The 19,229-nt window shown below is 35.4% G+C and overlaps 1 pseudogene; it reads right to left on the reverse strand.

The window, feature by feature from the left end:
- The window catches only part of LOC130049753 (beta-hexosaminidase-like), a 40,671-nt pseudogene that overhangs the window by 5,090 nt on the left and 16,352 nt on the right, over positions 1–19,229 (reverse strand).

Below are 19,229 nucleotides of genomic sequence, written 5' to 3' on the forward strand. Positions count from 1 at the left end.
CTGTTTTTGTAGAAGCTTTAATTTTCATCAGTTTATTATTTGATCACTCTGAAAGTCAGAGGAATTGTTAATTTCAAAAATCAATATACATATAGATATATATAGGATTCCGTTCCGTTCCGCTAAATACCAATAGCCGTGTGGATATTAGTACTTAACGGAACGGAACGAAACATCGAAATGGAAGTGTTATTCTACACCTACAATTAGTCTCTTGTTATTCAAATATGCTCATTCTTTTTAATCGTACAGAATCATAAGACACCGCATTATCTTTTTTCCCTATGGCGGTGGGGGTGGAAATAACTGCTTTCACACACATGCATGTGTTTTTGAACATGCGTGAAATTTTTGATTGCAGTTTGTTTCGGTATTGAAGACACATTTTCACACGTGTTCAATCGCATCTTCAGACACGGAATTCTGTTTTCTTTTTCTTTTTTTTTTTTTTTTTTTGGTAAATTAATGCCAGGTTATTTTCTCTTGTGTTTGTTGAAGCTTTCATTTTCATCGGTTTATTATTTGATCACTCTGAAAGTCAGAGGAATTGTTAATTTCAAAAATCAATATGCATATAGATATATATAGCATTCCGTTCCGTTCCGCTAAATACCAATAGCCGTGTGGATATTAGTACTTAACGGAACGGAACGAAACATCGAAATGGAAGTGTTATTCTACACCTACAATTAGTCTCTTGTTATTCAATTATGCTCATTCTTTTTAATCGTACAGAATCGTAAGACACCGCATTATCTCTTTTTTCCTATGGGGGGTAGGGGTGGGGGTGGAAAGAACTGCTTTCACACACATGCATGTGTTTTTGAACATGCGTGAAATTTTTGATTGCAATTTGTGTTGGTTTTGAAGACGCATTTTCACACGTGTTCAATCGCATCTTAAGACACCGAATTCTCTCTTTTCTTGATGTTTTGTGGGGTTTTTTTCCAGTTTTTTTTTTTTTTTTTTGTGTAAATTAATGCCACATGATTTTCCCCTGTTTTTGTTGAAGCTTTCTTTTTCATCGGTTTATTATTTGATCACTCTGAAAGTCAGAGGGATTGTTAATATCAAAAATCAATATACAGTGGAGCCTCGGTAATCCGGACGCCATTAATCCGGACGCTTCACCTTCCGGACGATTTTTCTAGGGAACGGAATTTTTATCCATTATTTTGTATCATTAATCCGGAAATTCGCGTCCCGGATCCGGACGGTCACTTTTTACTACAAAACGTTATAATGCATTGAAAATTGTACCGTTAATCCAGACGGTAATTTTGTTTAGGGAAGGTCTGTGTCGGACAATTTTAGCAAGGTGTAAATTATAAAGAAAACAAGCCAAACTGTCTTATTGAATCGATTACATGTACCCTGTCAACACCTCCCTCCAATTAGGTGGTGTGTAATGATAAGTCCGTTAGATAGCACGTGCCGATCGAGACATTGTATCGCCAATTTTCGCACATAAGATCTTTATTGCGTGTAGTGTTGAATTTTGTAAATAAATCTGTAGCATATTTTTTTATAGTCTTGATCAATACCCCCTAATAGTATTAATAAATTAAACATCATGCCGTAATGATAATTTTTTTAACTGCTACACGTATCATTTGTACTGATTCGTAAATTGATATCGGCTTATTCAAATCTAAAGAGTGTAGATTATACTTCTAGATTCTGGATTTTATTCTGTTGATTGGCGTGAAATATACATGTATTTTAATGCACATGTATATATAGTATAAGTTTTAACGTTTAGAATGTCGCGCATGTAGAATGTAGATGTACCTGTGTACGATTGATTCTTGTTACGATGTTGTAGAGCTTTATTGCGCATCATGAAAATAATAGGTGTGCGTGACTAGATCAAAGCAGTAGTAGGTCTTGATATTACGAGCTTAAATGATTTTGTTCTCCTGATATTGTCTTGGATAATTATAGAATAAGAAATATAAAGTCTGGCAGATTGAATTTTGGTTAAAGAATGTTGTCAACTGACATGATAATCACGAAATTCTTATATCAACTTTGGACGATGAAGATTGTTTTAACAGACCGCCGAACCCGTGAATCGTGACAGATGAAAATTGCCGGCCTCTTTAAGAAGTAAAAGTGTGATGAAATGTTTGAGGTGTAAATGATTATGTTAGTTACTAATGATTTAATTACTTATAGTTATATAAAGTGCTTCATTATTTGTTTTAGTGCATACGGTACACAGTTTTGTATATTTTTTGTAAGGATCATATGTATGTACAATGTAAGCACAGGCAAATACAATGACACGTACATTAAATTTTAGTGCTTTGAAAGACATGTAAATGTTAACATTATTATAATTTATTTACTAATGCAAATGATTAAATCCAATGATAGAATGTGTTTAATTCACTATGCATCAATAAAGTAGGCACATATTGGCTACTTATGCAAAGCTAGAAAATATGCGATTCAATTATCCGGACGCTTCATTTATCCGGACGATTTTGCTGGGAACCAAAGTGTCCGGATTATCGAGGCTCCACTGTACACACACACACACACACACACATATATATATATATATATATATATATATATATATATATATATATATATATATATAGTATTCGCATTTTCACATGTGTTCAAGTATTTGAGACAGCGAATTCTCTCTTTTTTTTCGGGGGTGGGGCTTTTTGTAAATTAAGGCCACATTATTTTCTCCTGACATAACTGATGGATCATCTGTTTTGTACAAAAAGTGATCAATTTTCCAACAGTTTGGAATTGTACGATGATCCAAGAATTTATTAGATAACAAGTCTTGAATATGTAGTACTCTTTAACATTTTTTGATAGTCAGGACCTTTTGTTTGTTAACGGGTAAAAAGGTTATTATATAAAACATCTTGTTCTGTAATATGTATTAATTGCGGAACATCACTGTATAAAGAGAAAAATTTAGGTTGACTTCTGCGACTGTCATCAACATTTGAAACTGAAGGAAGATAATCATTCAATAAATCAACTTTCTCTGCGTTATCGGAAGTAGTAACTTGAACACCATTTTATAGAATGTGTTGCGAGGGGGTCTAACTGTAGATTTATTTGTGTTAAAAACATCTTAACTAAGTAACTATATCTGGTTCCGTTTCATTCCGCTAAATACCAATATCCGTGTGGATATTAGTTTTAGCAGAACGGAATAAAACGCATCGAAATTGAAGTGTTTTGCTACATATGCGAATAAGTTGTTATTCAATTATTTTCATTCTTTTTTATTATTGAAAATGAAAACCCGTATAATATTACTGAGGCAAGGATCCGCCTTTGGGTATATATACATTGTTTGAAGAAGCTGGTGTCCGAGAAAGTTTGTTTTATGCAATAATATCAGGAAGTGGTCAGCATTTTGTAAAATCAAAAGGCTTATGAACAAGGGAAGCCGAGATTACAAAGAGAATGGGAGGACATACTTAGAATCCACCGTTTGATATACTACATACAAATACACAATATCCACATGTATACATAGATTTGTCTTTAGAGCAAAAACACTGAAACATGTATTTATGCCCAAACGCGGATCCAACGTCTATTAAGTGTGTTTCCCCATACCTCTGACCTGTGAGACTGTAACCCTCCGTTCTGAAATTTATGAATCTGAAACTAATTGCACATGGTATTTAATCGGATATGTACTATGGGCTTACCCCCCCCCCCCATTCCAAATTTTAAAAAAATTGTATAAGTCAAGTCCAAAACCTACATCAAAGGGGAGGCGAATTTTATTTATATGTGGTAACTTTCATAGGGGCCTAAGATACCATTTTTAATAATTACAATTAAAAGAGTTCGGTTGTACAATCTGTTTCGTTTCGTTTCGGTAGGTTTTGTTTCGTTTCGGTAGATTTCGTTTCGTGTCGATTTCGTTTCGCACTTTACAGGTACCCATTAAACGTTTCATACAATGCAAAACTTTATATGATTTATAAATATACTCATGGACAAAAGAAACGTTACACATGAAAAAATTATAGTAAAACAATATTTTTTCGTATAAATAAATAAAAACTTGTTTAACAACACTTCATGCTTTACTGATTACACTGGCAAACACAACAAATGTTAAAACCTAGTCATGCGTGAATTTATCGTTGATACCCGTAAACATGGTTTCGTGGATATCGCATTGCACGTGCAAAGAAAATCATTTTCATTTTTATCAAATACTACTCAAGGTGATTCAGGCAGTAAGAAAAACATCAAAATTTTCCAACATCTTCGCGTATTGCAATGCCCCGGCTCGACAGTTCCAGTCGCGAAAGAGCAATTGGCATGTTGGAACTTGGAGCGTCGCAAGCCGACGTTGCACGGCGATTTGGGGTTGCAAGGATCACGATTTCTCGATTATTGCACCGTTTCAACACAACAAATTCAACAGCAGACCGCCCCCGATCTGGAAGACCTAGGGTAACAACGCCCAGGCAGGACCGCATGATACGATTACGTCATCTACGGAACAGAACGGAAAATCCAGCAAACACTGCTGTTGGAATTCCTGGATTGCGGCGAATCAGTCGCCGAACAGTTCAACGACGTTTGTCGGCTGCAGGTCTACGTGCACGACGCCCATACAAAGGACCTATGCTGACCCAAAGACACTGCCGAGAACGACTTCAATGGGCTCGACGTCACTTGAGATGGAGGCTTGCAGACTGGAATCACGTTCTGTTTAGTGATGAATCACGTTTCATGCTGCGCCGAGTGGATGGCAGAACACGCGTGTACCGTAGACGCGGTGAACGCTTCTCTGATGGATGTGTGCTACGCCATGACCGCTTTGGAGGCGGAAGTGTAATGATGTGGGGCGGAATAAGTGGTAATCGACGAACAGATCTTGTACCGATCATTGGGACATTAAATGCACAACGATACCGTAATGAAATCCTTGCACAACATGTCCGTCCCTTTATCGCTGCAAATGGCGGAATTTTCCAACAGGATAATGCGCGCCCCCACGTTGCAAGAGCCAACAGAGACTTTCTTGCCAACAATCACATCGACATCTTGCCATGGCCAGCACTTTCGCCCGATTTATCGCCAATCGAGCACCTCTGGGACCAATTAGACCGTCGAGTAAGACAACGCCGCAATCAACCGGAAACGCTTGAACAGCTTAGAACTGCTTTGCAGGAAGAATGGCAAAGAATCCCTCAGGTCTCCATCAATCGTCTCATTGCTTCTATGCGTCGTCGTTGTCAAGCTGTTATCGATAACATTGGTTCTTTCACTCGTTATTGACATTGTGAATTGAATATCCGAAGTTAACACTTTCCGGCTTTGACTCCGTAATTTGTGTATGTTCAGATTCGGGAAACCTTAGATATTTGTTGTGTTTGAACATTCAAATTTTATTTTTTTATTCCCAAATTATATTATATTTTCATGAAATAAAATTACAGTTATACATTTTGGTGTAACGTTTCTTTTGTCCATGAGTATATTTTCACGCATTATAAATCTGTTTTATTTGATTGTGAAGTCAACTGCTATGTAAACAAACCTGTCATTTATTATTGTACATATTGTATATTTTTTTTCTTGCACAGACCAAAAGTCGGCTTTGTTTTTATTTCTTTTTTTTCTTCTCATGTAATATTTCATAACATTGTATCATGACGTCATAATGATCTTTGTTAAAGCGTCAATACAATCCGTCATGTTTGATATATATTCTATAATGTGTAACTAAGCAATAATATCATAACTCTTGAAAATGAAACCGGTTGAGTTATTTTCGTCGTTCTTATTTTTTTTATATATACATAAAGTATATATATATATATATATATATTAAACGTTGCCCGTAGAACAACAGTTGTGGATGATAATAAGAAACCAATTCAACAAGATCATGTTTTAAGGGTCACTCCCTTATTTAAAGGGCCATGGACATGATTTGAGATGAACATTTTCAAATCTTCCCCCCCCCCCCATTTTTAATGTTTAGAATGTCTAACTAAGGTATTTGTAATAGTCAGCAAATTTTTAATGTTAGTTGTCGAGGTACATGTGAGATACAGAGCTCACAATTCTTTGTTATGTATAAAAAGGTTCGTGCCCTGTTTACATTTAAGCTATATATACCAGTAAAAGTTCGTTTAAAGCATTTTTTTTTCAATTTGCAAGATAATTATGAATACAATTAGATAGTTTCCAGTGTTTGGCACAAATCATTTTGTTTTAAACATGCTATTTTCTATTAATACATATTGTAAAAAGAAACATGGCACAGGCCTTGTTTACATAACGAAGAATTGTTAGTGCTGTATCTCACTTGTAACTCAACAACTGATAATAACATTTTGGATGACCTTTAGAAATACTTCAGTTAGGCATTGTAAACAATAAAATGGAAAAAATACAATTTCGAAATTGTTAGTTCAAATCGTGTCGATGCCCCTTTAAATAAGGGACAACGAGGGATCAAAAGTATGGTACCACCATCTAACGATTGGTTACATAACTAGTGATTTATTTGGCATAAGGTAGGGAACTTTTCAAATCATTTCACAATCAGATGGAATACGTTTTAGTTACTGTTAACGAGATCGGGTCTGTATTGATGGGGCTAGAAAGGGGTTGCAACTCCCTCCTTGCTTTTTATGTGATATATATAGAGAGAGAGAGAGAAAGAGAGAGAGAGAGAGAATGGTTTAACTCTTTTTGGGTAGAGGTGAAGATGATCAATGTCAGGTAAAAATCTAAATTCAAATAGGTAGGGTGAGAAGGTGTTCAAAAACCCTTGAAACGACATTAATGTTCATACATTGATTATCATTATTTTAAACATTCATCAAATAGAGTTGGGGGGGGGGGTTGTTGATGAAAACTATGTGATATTTTTTGTCAGGCATTAAACCCTTATAGCAATAATCCTTTTAAATTCGTTTGTCATTTTTAATTCCGTTTTTAAAGAGTGTTTTAATTGGTAACAATGCTTCTTCATCATTATGTTCACCTCTCCTTTATTTCTGTTACTGAATTTTATATATTAGTACCAGGGCGGATCCAGGAATTGAGGTGGGGTGCAACTTTATGAGACAGGAGCCCCCTGGAAGCTCCTGGATTTTACAGATTTTATAGGGCTTGAAATATGTCTCTTATGTAGTCATTTTTACTATTTTATGTCATTTCAAATATAGCGAAATTAATAAAATGATGCAAATTTCAAGGGTTTTTTTGATAAAAAAAAAATGTAAGTTCTCCCAACAAAAATAATTCAATGAATAAAAAGATTTTGTGATTACTCCCTTAAATTCGCCACTGATTGCCCCTCTCTTAAATCCGTCACTGTATATGTATATATAGGCCTGTTTGAGAATGATTGCTCATGGCTGTAAATTGAAATTATGTCCTTTGTTGAAGCTCTTCACAAATAGAAACAACGATAGTGCAGGATAGCAGACAACCACGAGACCAATGATGTTATTACAGAGCTCTCTATCTTGTGTGATTTTTACGTTTTCTCTAGCCTATGGTTTTTTTAAAATGTTGAGCAAGGGATAGAATTGAATGTAACAAGAATCGCGAGATAAATATATACTTATTAATGTAACGGAGCACTATGATGTATAGGTGAAAACCTGAAAGTTATGTCCCTTGGCCGCCTTTTTGTGGAGGGAACCCATATATGCCTAGACCTTGGATTCTCACAGTGGCCTGAAGTGGTAAGTTTTGGATTTTTAGCTGTGTCACTTAAAGGGGGGGGGGTGTAAATCTTATATTTGAATTGTACCGAACAGTGATCACAGTGTTAAAAAAAGACCAGGGGTCTATGCCAAAACAAAATGACATCGACCTCATCGAATATTGGCATAGATCTAGGCCCTATACGCAACATTGAAAAGAAAATAACACAAATTCAAAACATTGTTATTTACTTCTAATGTACTTCAAAAGCATATTTTCTTTCCATAACAATGTAATCCTTTCATTATAATGTTTATCAGACGTCGACTTTTGGGATCACTCTATTGCTTTAAACCTAGAAAATCGGCGTATACAATTTGGTCTATCCCAATTACAGTGTTGAAGCGGACAAGAAATTCAATTTAACCCATTTTAATCGCAACAAGCGGCCGGAGCTCAGGCAAGATTTCCCGAATCACTTTATGTGACACTGGTGACAGTGGTCTGAGATTCGGAAGAGGTGTCAGTCCATATATCCAGCCTCGACGAATCTCGCTGAGATTAATCTATAACAAATGCAACTCTGGTTCATTAGGTGATGAGATTCAATTATTGATTAAATGTCCAAAGTTTGTTGTTGAAAGAATATTTTTTTGTGATGTTAATACAGACCATAACGATTGCGGAGAGGATCGTCAAACTTGGTAGACATACTCTACATGCCAAATGGAGGACACCTATTGCTCTTCAAGGTCAAAAGTCAAGGTCGTTGTATAATTTATTAGGAAAAACTTTTAAACAGAATACAGACCAACCTTTGGGGCTAGGACTGTCAAACTTGGTACACATACATCTAATGCCAAGTGAAGAACATCTTTTGTTCTTCAAGGTCAAAAGTGAAGGTCATAGTATCACCTTCTAGCTAGTAGGAAAACCTTGTAGGCAGGATACAGACCGAATCATAGAGGCTAGGACTGTTAAACTTGGTACACATACACCTTATGCCAAGAAGAGGATGCCTATTGTTTCTCAAGGTCAAAGACTAAGGTTGTAGTATCACTTAGTAGAAAATCTTTTTTTTTTTCATCATGAGTACAGATATTGGTCTGAATTTTGGTCACAAGCTCTCCTTGGAGGAATGTAGGTTCAGTTTGCTGGAATGGGAGGTACACTAAGACTTACTTAAGGGGTAAAAGTAGGTCAAACAGTTTTCTAGAATTTTTTGGATATGAATCTGATATTGCTCAGAAATTTTTATCACCCCCCCCCCCTTCAGAGAAATACATAATCTTTGTACATTTCAACTTGATTCTTGCATTGTGACCTACTTTAAGGTTAAAAATAGGTCAAATAGTTTTCTGGATTTTTTCTCATGATGAATACAGATATTGCACAGAACTTCTAACGGGCGTATGTTGTAATGTTTGCAGTACTCTTGTTTCTTTTATTATACTGTTGGATAAGTTGTGTATTTTCAAGATGTGTATTTTTACCCTTTTTATGCTTTTTTGAATTAAAGGGGTTTTTTTTGGGGGGGGGGGATTTATTGTGTGACAAACTTCCATGATTTTTCCATCCTTGCAAAGAAAACATGTTGGTTTCACCATGTTACTCTTAATTGGTAAATACCTGTAACTCGACTATTTTTTTAAAAAATAATTTTTAAATGATTATGAGTAGTGAAAAGTTCCATATTCTTCAAAGAAAATGGAGAGATTGTTTTTCATTTTTACGTTGGATAGACCAACAGATGTAGTTTCACTGATCAAATTATTAAGAGATATTTATGGAGTGTTTCTTTATTCGAATAGCTACAATATTTACGCTTTGTGTTGTAAATTTAGATAGACTACCCAAATGACATGACACAGGTTGGTCAACTTTAGCACTATGATGTCAATTTTGTTAGACCAACGATGGCACTACAGTATTTACTCATTTTGGTGTAAATTTTAATAGAGTATAGACCCTTGTAAGGAAGACTACAAGTGGTAAATAGTGAAAAAAGTTTGTCACTCTCAAAATATCTTGGTATTGTTTACTTGTAGACTTGAAATATTTGTTGTGATTGTAACTCTTAGATAATTGTGATAAGAATAATTTTTAAAAGTAAAGCACAATCATAACATTTATGGAAGAAATATTAGAGAATCCATTTTCTATCCTATTTCCATTACTTCATTTTATGAACATGACCTGAAAATTTAGTATGAACACGTATAATTCAGTGTACATTGTTCCGTTCTGTTTTGCAAAAATAATAATATCCACACACATTTTGGGTTATTTGTGCAACGAGACAACAAGTGTTCATAAGAGACACGATAATACTGTATTCGCATTAATTCTTTCTCTCTTTAAAGTCATAGTTATCAGTTGGCTAAGTTGTATATTATTGTAGACAAATCAGATACTTGATACATCTGAGCAGTTAAAAATTGTTTCAGTTATTTGTAGAAACTAGATCTGTGTTTACTGTCTGCCTTACTTACTTTTTGAGCAGGCCAGTAGTTGACTGCTGCTCAAAAAGTGTTTTAGTTATTGTTAAATCTAGACTTGTATAGTTTATTTAATATTGAGCAGGCCAGTATTTAACTGCTGCTCAAGTCTCCAGATACTGTAGAAATTGTTGTTTTTATTATTCTGAGCATGACAGAATCTATTTGCTGCTGAAGAGTTTTACTGCTACATTGCTTACATATGCCTTATGAGTAAATTTGATTTTTCCCCGACTCAGTCCTTCATATGTGTATTCTAGTCTGTTTTTGTCTTGTTCATTATTTATTTAACTTGTATCATATCTTCAATATTTCCTTTACAATGTCATCTTGGATTCGGATGATTTAACTGGCATTCCTTGGGTGGCTCAGCAATTTACATGCAACTTGTTCGCATGTTTCATTGCTTTGTGGCCACCTATATGATATTGTTAGTGTTTTTTATATGTATATTGGCTTGGATCAATTCTTGTAATTTACATGTTTATTAGCTCATTTGCAAACCTAGTCATTAGCAAACGGTTGTTTGTCCCAGTCAATTAATTTTGTATGTTTTGGTCTATTGCGTCATTTTGTTTGAACTTGGTTTATTACGTCATTTGTTTGATCATGGTAATAAATGACATGTTCACTTAAAACGCATTTCAATGATTTATGCAAACACAAAAACTAAGCTACGGAATGCCAGAGTTTTTTGCTCATATATGGGTTTTTCTATTTCATAATTGCAGAATATAGATACATATTTAATGGAACATTAAATTGTTGTATATTCTACATTTTGTACATTAGTTAGCATTTCCTTCAAGTACCTCCATATCAATGTGATACAAATTTTTCTTTTAAGTGCCCCTCAATTCTTAACCAATTAGAAAGCAGTAATACGGCCACTTGAAGCTTTCGCCATTTGTTTGAAAATAAGCAAAATTTTGTCAGCGACCTCCACAACCCCTCCACTGCCTTTGTTAATGGTTTTATGATTTTAATGTTTAATTAGCATATATATACTTGTAGTATTGTGGTATTTTATGTATCCTTTTGCATTTATATGGTGCGGTCTTGCCTTTTTTGTGCGCCACCTATATGATATTATTAGTGTTTTTTATATGTATATTGGCTTGGATCAATTCTTGTAATTTACATGTTTATTAGCTCATTTGCAAACCTAGTCATTAGCAAACGGTTGTTTGTCCCAGCCAATTAATTTTGTATATTTTGGTCTTTAACGTCATTTTGTTTGAACTTGGTTTATTACGTCATTTGTTTGATCATGATAATAAATGACATGTTCACTTAATTAACATGTGTGTTATTCATTACACATTTCAATGATTATCCAATCACAAAAACTGAGCTACGGAATGCCAAAGGTTTTTGTTCATATATGGCTTTTTCTATTTCAAAATTGCGGAACATAAATTACTTTTGTGTCTTGTGGGACTGGAGGATTTGTAAAATCGTGTTGTGAAAAAAAGAGGCTGTCATTACATTGCATTTCTTTTGGAGGAGAAAGCATGAGCAGAAACATAGACATTATGAACTCCCATAAGCCACATAGGACAAGTGTTCACAACCTATTTTACACTCTCCATCCCTCAGATCCACTATAACTTTAAGGATCCTCCTGTGCCGACAATATACAAATATCATTTAAAGTATTGTAAACAGTTTCCAAGTATATTGGATAAACCTTGGCCATAGAGGAGGAGACACACTCACAACTTAATTTAACATCTATCATCCCTCTTGGATCCACTATAATTTTTAGGAAAATCATTGGATCCTCCAGTCCCAACAACATGCACATCTAGAAATTGCAATGAAGCCTTGTACAAAGTTTCAAGTCTATCTGATAAACCATGTAGGAGGAAAAGCGTTCACAAAATTTTGTGACGGACGAATGGACACAAAGTACAAAAACAATGTCTCCTCCTGGAAGAGGGGACACATAATCAACAAGATGTGTTTGTAAACATACTCTGATGACAACAAAGGATCATATTACAAGGAATATTAATTTTCGATTCATATTACGCATTGGTCAAGATATATTGTGTTTTCTGAAAAGTTAAGATACACAACTTCGGTGCCAAAGAAAAGTCTTGTCACAATGAATTATGAGAGCCCTATCCGCATCATTCGAAAGTTGGGACAGGCAGACAGGATAAAGAAATGCGCTGATGCCACAACTTTAGTTGAAGGGACACAAAACAGCGGAAGGAAATTAATCATGATTACATCTTATTCTGTTTCACATAATCCTAATTAATCATGATTACATCTTATTCTGTTTCACACAATCCAAATATCTACACCGTTATTCGTATTTGGAATATACATTTTCACTTGAATTATAATTGAATATTGTTTAAGTCCCTATGGAGAATATTTAAGTGAAATCAAAACAAACATACGATTAAAAAGAATGAGCATAATTGAATAACAAGAGACTAATTGTGGGTGTAGAATAACACTTCCATTTCGATGTTTCGTTCCGTTCCGTTAAGTACTAATATCCACACGGCTATTGGTATTTAGCGGAACGGAACAGAATCCTATATATATCTATATGTATATTGATTTTTGAAATTAACAATTCCTGACTTTCAGAGTGATCAAATAAACCGATGAAAAAGAAAGCTTCAGCAAAAACAATAGAAAATAACGTGGCATTAATTTACAAAAAAAAAAAAAAAAAAAAAAAAAACACCTCCTGGAAAAGAAACCCACAAAATAAAAAGAAAAGAGAGAATTCGGTGTCTTAACATGCGATTACAAAGAATGAGAACACTTAATAACAGACTACTTGGACTTGTAGAGTAACACTTGAAATTCGATGTTTCGTTCCGTTCCGTTAAGTACTAATATCCACACGGCTATTGGTATTTAGCGGAACGGAACGGAATCCTATATATATCTATATGTATATTGATTTTTGAAATTAACAATTCCTCTGACTTTCAGAGTGATCAAATAATAAACTGATGAAAATTAAAGCTTCTACAAAAACAGGAGAAAATAACCTGGCATTAATTTACCCAAATAAACCCCCCCCCCCAAAAAAAAAAAACACAAGAAAAAGAAAAGAGGGAATTCGGTGTCTTAAGATGCGATTGAACACGTGTTAAATGCATCTTCAAAAGCAAAGTAAATTGCAATCAAAAATTTCAGACATGTTCAAAAACACATGCATGTGTGTGAAAGCAGTTATTTCCACCCCCACCCCCATAGGAAAAAAGATAATTCGTTGTCTTAAGATTCTGTACGATTAAAAAGAATGAGCATATTTGAATAACAAAAGACTAATTGTAGGTGTAGAATAACACTTCCATTTCGATGTTTCGTTCCGTTCCGTTAAGTACTAATATCCACACGGCTATTGGTATTTAGCGGAACGGAACGGAATCATATATATATCTATATGTATATTGATTTTTGAAATTAACAATTCCTCTGACTTTCAGAGTGATCAAATAAACCGATGAAAATGAAAGCTTCAACAAAAACAGGAGAAAATAACGTGGCATTAATTTACAATCCCACCCCCCACCCCCCCCCCCCAAAAAACCCACAACAAGAAAAAGAAAAGAGAGAATTCGGTGTCTTAAGATACGATTGAACACGTGTGAAAATGCGCCTTCAAAACCGAAACAAATTGCAATCAAAAATTTCAGACATGTTCAAAAACACATGCATGTGTGCGAAAGCAGTTATTTCCACCCCCACCCCCATCGGAAAAAAGATAATTCGTTGTCTTAAGATTCTGTACGATTAAAAAGAATGAGCATAATTAAATAGCAAGTGTCTAATTGTAGATGTAGAATAACTCTTGAATTTCGATGTTTCGTTCCGTTCCGTTAAATACTAATATCCACACGGCTATTGGTATTTAGCGAAACGGAACGGAACCAGCGCAGAAAATATCCATTTTATATCAGTAATAAATGCAAATCGAAAATTAAGCATAGTTTATACATTAACTACAGATATCAACGCAGAAGTAAAGGTCAGATGATTGAATACAATTGTATATTTAAAAAATACAACTTTAAATCCTGGTATTCTCTTTTACAACTCTCTACTTCTCTTAGGCCAGCATCAGTGGACACAATTATGTATATAACTAGAAGATTAAAGTCCAGTATTTTCTTTTTACAACCAAATTTTTTTTTCACAGTGGATTCCCCCTTAGGGTACCCCACAATCGGTTCCGTTCCACAAAGTACTTATAGCCGTCTGTCTCTTTGATCCGCTCCTCCTTATTCGCGGCATCTTCCCATGACGATTTGTGCCACGACCTTTCCCCTAAGGCTAATAAACGGGGAAACACCATTTCTTGAAGTTGATATTTAGTCCGAATGGTCTCCGTCCAAACTTGGCCATGCATACCTGAATATTTTTCAGTTTAGATTAATGAAAGCATTAATTATAACCAAATGAAATCAATAAGTCATTTATATGACCGAGTAAAAATGCCTATTTGTAATGATTATAAGCATAACACACCGATGATATTTTCTGGTTTTTCTAGTTGAGACAAACTCCATTACTAGTACAGATTTGATCGTTAGTCAGTGGTTTCCCATTTCCATCTTTGTCAGCATTATGGTAGATGTTAGAAGGGACGAAACCAAAGGTCTTTCGAGTGTCGGTAAATCATGTAGCCCAGTAAAATCCTCTCTCTTCGGGATCCGGTTCTTGCGGATGATCAAAATAAAGATGTGTCGGACGTCCAAGCACAACCTAAAATATTTCATAATTCTGGTACAATATTGGTCATTCGAAACCAAATGATTAAATTCTCAACATATTTAATATTTTCCTGGTTGTAAGAGTGGTAGTGATGGTGGTATTTGTGTTGGTGTTTGTGGCTGTGTTTGTGGTGGTGGAGGTGCTAGTGGTGGTGTTAAAGGAGGTGCTACTCGTGGTGGTGATTGTTATGGTGGTTGTGGTGGTTGTAGTGTTTGTGGTGGTGGTAGTCGTGGTGGTGGTAGTAGTGGTGGTGTTTGTGGTGTTTGTACTGGTTGTGGTGGTTGTAGTGGTAGTGGTTGTGGTAGTGGTAGTAGTGGTATCTGTGGTGTTTGTTGTGGTGGTGGTTGTGGTGGTGTTGGTGGTTGTAGTGTTTGTGGTGGTGGTAGTCGTGGTGGTGTTGATGCAATAAATTTCTATTGACCTATATGAGCAAAAACGTTAATGTTAGTGAACTTTCTCATACCGCGATGAATATTCGTAAGTTTACTACACCATGTAAACCTGTTAATTCTAACAGTAATAGGCTTCTCTTCAACAGATCCAAACAGGGGTTTAGAGAATATTCAACATATGGAAAGGAATCCCATTTTTTTTTTACACGTTAAATCGCATTAGAATACTCCCAAATACAAGTATACCCAGTTCGATAATTAAGAAGGAACAAACATAAGATTTGGAAATATTTCTTGTGGCACCGCTCTGAACTCTAGGTCATTTATTTGACCAAATCTAGACCTTCTTGGGCGCCATGCATGGGTCTAGAATTAAAGCAATTCACCTAAGCTGATGGTGTCTCCATATAAGTGATTAAATATTTTATGTTCGTTAATCAAATAAGCAAACAATCGCAACATATGACGATCTTTGCGATCTAATAATCTAATCAGACAAATCATTATGATGGGGGAAGAATACTAAGAAAATTATCAACTATATCTATATACAATACGTATTACCCCAATTATAGCACTTCCCTACTCACGTGACTTCAGGGCTGAGTACTACAGAATGACATTACGTAAAAAATGATTATTCAAGTTTGGCTTTCAGTAGCTGAGTACATAACAAGATGCTACGACTGAATGAAATTGTTTCCAAGATTTTTGATAAGAAGAAAAAAATAACAAACAGCAAACATACCTCTATCACAGGTACACTGTAAGCTAAACAGTATAATGAACTGTACGAAAAATCACAGGTAAGTGAAATATTTTGATGAACTGTACGTACAATCACAGGTAAGATAAACAGTATGATGAACTGTACGTAAAATCACAGGTAAGTGAAATATTTTGATGAACTGTACGTACAATCACAGGTAAGTGAAACAGTATGATAAACTGTACGTACAACCACAGGTAAGTGAAATAGTATGATGAACTGTACGTACAATCACAGGTAAGTGAAACAGTATGATGAACTGTACGTACAATAACAGGTAAGTGAAACAGTATGATGAACTGCACGTACAATCACAGGTAAGCTAAACAGTATGATGAACTGTACGTACAACCACAGGTAAGTGAAATAGTATGATGAACTGTACATACAATCACAGGTAAGTGAAATAGTATGATGAACTGTACGCACAATCACAGGTAAGTGAAATAGTATGATGAACTGTACGTAAAATCACAGGTAAGATAAACAGTATGATGAACTGTACGTATAACACAGGTGATAAATACAAATATACACTGTTACATACCTTGTATCCAGCGTTGGCGAGTTTGTAAGCTTTGTCACCTTGACCCCATTCCCAGACGTTCTCACAGTTATATGCAGTTATGTCCGTGTAATAATAAGTCAGAGTTATGTCCGTGTAATAACAGGTCAGAGTTATGTCCCTGTAATAATAAGTCAGAGTTACGTCCCTGTAATAATAAGTCAGAGTTATGTCCCTGTAATAAAAAGTCAGAGTTATGTCCCTATAATAATAAGTCAGAGTTATGTCCCTGTAACACCAAATATGGAGCGTCATCAAGGTCAAAGTCTGCATTGGCTGTTCCGTTTAACGTAACGAATGAGTCAATCACGATATTTTAGTACTTAAATCTAGTTTATATTTTAAAACAATACGCAAAACTATAAATATAAACAATAAGATGTCTTTTGTTGTTGTTGTTTGTTGTTGTTGTTTCATCGGGTGATGAAGGTAGCAGTCATTGCAGAAAAAATGCATACATGTAACCCGCTTACGCTGGTTATGAATATTTTCTGCAATGCTAGCTACATTCAACACCCGATGAAAAAATAAAGAAAGCAATCTAATTATTTAAGCAACACACAGTAAAATACTGTCGTTATTTTATTTTACTTTTTTCCGGTCGCGTCTTAAGAGCATTAGTTGCATGATATAAGATGGTGGGTTCCAATCCTACACGTCCTCTTCTCGCGTCAAACATAAGACGTAAGCATACTTAGTGACTGGCCCTTTGCTAAACGGAAATGAGAGTCGCGGGTCTTTTAGACAGGACTTTAAAAGTCAATATCATGTGTCACTATAAAAGACAGCACGGTTAAGACTACTCCCTGGGTTCCAGTTTTGCACAACCAAAAATGACGATATTCCTTTAAGTATGGTTATATTGAATCTGTGCTAATATGGATAATCAACGGTATTGATATTATAGTTATCTGATGCTAATAAAATTGTATTTTCCGATATCTGATAAACTGAATCAATTTCTTTTAAACGTTTAATGCTCTTGAGTTCTGAAGAACAAAAGGAAAGGGGTTTTTATTTTAATTCAAAGATAGTATTTGTAGATTGAGAAATACTCAACACGATATGAATAGTTTCGATACTAGGAATACTTGGTTTCACGATATCGCTTTCATTGTGAATAAATTAAGAATAATACTGACCCCGTAACGAGAACTTACTTTTCCCCGGGAAATTTAGAAATGTCATAGGGCGTGGGCCCCTCCTTCAGGTGAAGACCTTCCTCGTCAGTGATCCTAGACATAAGGTGAGCAAAGTATTTCTTTAGTTCGCCCACGTCCTTGAGTCCGAAACTTGCTAAGAACTTCCGGCATCGGTAGAGTCCTTCCATGCTCCTGCCGTTTCGTCTCCTAGATATGTGAAGAAGGTCATTTTATTGATCCGATTACTCACCTTTTCTGACGACTGCATGTTATTAGAATTTGGGACGACAAACACTTCGCTTCTGTGTTACACGCCCCTGCAGCATTCAAAGTCAGTTCCTTCATATTTTCAATCAAGATGATTGGATTAAAATGTAGTTGTATTCTTAGTTTTGTTTAATTCTTTTTCTCAAGATAAGTTTCTGCTATTAATTAGATCATGCCCCGTTAATTAAACCAAGCGGTAATAATGATCATGTCACGTGGCGGATCTAAAGGGGGTACGGCGGTTACAACACCACCACCACCCCTTTCTTTTTGGTTGTATATTTTAAAGCCACGCTTTTAAGATAGTCATTTGTCGTTTTGGGGGTCTCCAACCTCCCTTTGGGTGGTGATAGTGATTGGAGAGGGGGCTATAAAGTATTTTCCTGTAGATTCTCTATCAGTGAAATAATTACTTCAACCTTTCTCTGCAAGATCTGTCGTGTAATTTGGTAAGGTTTATGATATTTTCTTAAAGTTCGGTAGAATCAACCTTACATGTATGCAAATACCATTTGGTTATGAAAAATTACATCTGTTGTAAAGATGCACATAATCATACAGTACAGCCGATTTATCGACCATAATTCGTGCAGAAAAACAGTTCTTAATAATTGAGACGCGGAGGAATATTTATGTCAGAGAATTTTCGTTGTTTAACCTTGTGAAACATGTTGACCTTACCTCCGAAATGATATGTCTGGAGCGGTTGTATATCTTTATGCATGGCTTAAAATTTTCAAATTTACTTTCTTTTGTCAAAAAATAAAGTTTTAGTAGAAGGTAATCTGAAAAAAAATTAAAACCCCTGCTGGACTCCAACCTGCGACCTACAGTTCAGCAGTCGGTATTCTAACCTACTGAGCTACTCGGCTAGGTATTTAAATGGAAAAGGAAAAGTCAAATATTGCTGATATCGATATTTTCATCCATCTTTTTAAAGGAAGTCACCCATTATGACGATGTAGAGTACTACCTTAACTGGATACCGCTATAGGACGGTCCCTCGGATGAGACCACAAAAAAAACCGGAGGACCCGTGTCACTGCAGGTGTGCCACGATAAAGATCCCTCCCTGTTCAAAGGCCATAAGCGCCGAAGATAGGCCTAACTTATGCAGTCCTTCTCCGGCAAAAGTGACGTCTCCATGAGTGAAAAAAAATTCGA

Source organism: Ostrea edulis, chromosome 8 (assembly GCF_947568905.1).
Source record: "Ostrea edulis chromosome 8, xbOstEdul1.1, whole genome shotgun sequence".
NCBI classification, from domain to species: domain Eukaryota; kingdom Metazoa; phylum Mollusca; class Bivalvia; order Ostreida; family Ostreidae; genus Ostrea; species Ostrea edulis.